The sequence below is a fragment of the Clytia hemisphaerica genome, unplaced genomic scaffold, assembly GCF_902728285.1.
Source record: "Clytia hemisphaerica strain Z4C2 unplaced genomic scaffold, Clytia hemisphaerica genome assembly, whole genome shotgun sequence".
Taxonomy (NCBI): domain Eukaryota; kingdom Metazoa; phylum Cnidaria; class Hydrozoa; order Leptothecata; family Clytiidae; genus Clytia; species Clytia hemisphaerica.
The window spans coordinates 185-2121 of NW_027104472.1; the positions used below are offsets into that span (position 1 = coordinate 185).

A 1937-nucleotide genomic window follows, 5' to 3' on the forward strand; every position below is an offset into this window, starting at 1 on the left:
AATTTATCACAACACCGTCATGCGACTTCAATTGTGTCAAAAAGAGTGGAACAATTCAACAAGATCCCCATAACATTGTCTAAAATTGAGTATGTTGTTAGAAGGGCAAAAAGTTGGTACATAAGCATAATAATGATTTTTTCGTTTCCATCATCAAAAATAATTGATTCGTTTTGAGGGGTATCTTCAAATTCGTCACACGAATCAGTATCATCCAAAACTTCTGTGATCTGGAGTATCGTCCTGTAAATAAGAAGAAATCATTGATATTACAAGATCATTTGCTCTATTTTTGCCTTTACTTATTGCATATAAGTTAAGTTATTTTTGCAATATCTTTTTTTGTGACATTTCTCATTCTCAGCCCTCTGTAAAAGAAGCAGGTATTGAACTCTTTGACCGACCTTATTATCTCATAACAGAGTAAATTTTTCAAAGCAATTGATAAACTTTCGAACAATTCAAAAATACATACCGTATCTGATGATTCTTCACTCATTGGGTCATCATTTCCATTATCATTAAAATTTTCTTCTGGAGCCATAACATCATGCTAAAACAAAATGTAATGCTTTAAAGTAAGACAAAATTATCATGGATAAAAATATTTCTGTAAAAAGATGGTGTCCTGCAGGTTTTCGTGCTCCAAGCTGATTTTAAAAGCCCCATTTAGTCTTCTCTACCTGTCTACTTTCTTTTAGGAGTTCCCCCATGTGGATATAATTTTGATTATTATATACCAGTAGGCAAAACAGCCATTGAACAATTCCTGATATACCACGGTATTATACAATGGTAGAATTTTTGTTTGATTTTCTTTTAGAAATTTGATTTTTTGGCACTTTTATTTTGTACTTTTACTCTGTTGCTATTAATGAGAGACAATAAAATAGTTCAATTGTGAATGTCGTGAACAATTTAATGACTTTTAAGTTGTTAAAAACGATTAAAAAGAAAAACACTTGAATGTTTGATTTGTGTAGGAGTTTTGTGTGAATCTCCCTACAAAATAGAAAACCTATGTCTTTTTTTTTTTAGTTGTTTCAGGATATGTGTGGTTATATTATAAGTACTTTAAAAAACAATATTTGAAGAGCTTAAAAAGTGCAGGTAAAAATGTCCGATTAATTCAAAATTTCCTGTGTCTGGTATCTCTCAATTTTTACCCCAAGTAGTGTAGAGTAATAACTTTTGAAATCCATAAAATTGCTATTACTTACTTTGCGTTTTGAATTGTCATCATGTCCTTGTCTCACATCTGAAAATAAAAATTGATGATTATTGCATTCTATAGGATGACAAACTTTAAAATTATACAAAGGACTAAAATAAAATAGTAGTAAAAAAGATTTGTTGTTTTGCGTGCCAAACTACTCAAAAGGTAGGGTTAGTCGGTTAACATTAAAAGTAACATTAACATAAATTAATTTGGGTTTTATTAGGAACCCAAGAGTATAATACTATGAAGAAAGTTGAGTTAGCTGAAAGCTAAGTCCAAAAAAACACGTTTCGCTAGGCAACAATCAATAATATGTTCCATTAGCGTCCCCCCGACAAAACCACCTTCAAAACATAAATCCTAAGTCGGACAAGTCGAAAAAATGTAGAAATAATTTTTTGTAAAGCAACCATTTCTTCAACCATTTCTAATTTAATCCAGACCTTCCCATTCGATACAATCAATATTTTTTTCCAATCGATGCCCAACCGATGGATTGAATATCGATTGGTCCCGATAATCGATAGGCAATCAATAATCAGGATTTTGAGGGAGGCTTGATTACCTATTGATTGATTGATTGATTGATTGATTGGTCATCAATCGGCCTGTAAATAACCGACTGATCATCGAGTGACTCTTAAATGATCGATTTGTTATCGGTTACTGTAGAACATATTAACAATCGATAGCCAATTAACAATCGATAGGTAATAGA

At 31.5% G+C, this 1937-nt stretch overlaps 1 long non-coding RNA gene across 1 annotated transcript; it reads right to left on the reverse strand.

Annotated features, from left to right (window-relative positions):
• Positions 1-222: 222 nt before the first annotated feature.
• LOC136821299 (uncharacterized) lies at positions 223-1339 on the reverse strand. Its single transcript, XR_010848718.1, has 3 exons — positions 1221-1339; positions 476-553; positions 223-243 (listed from the first exon to the last, which is right to left on the reverse strand). It is a non-coding gene; the product is annotated as an uncharacterized lncRNA (long non-coding RNA).
• Positions 1340-1937: the final 598 nt, after the last annotated feature.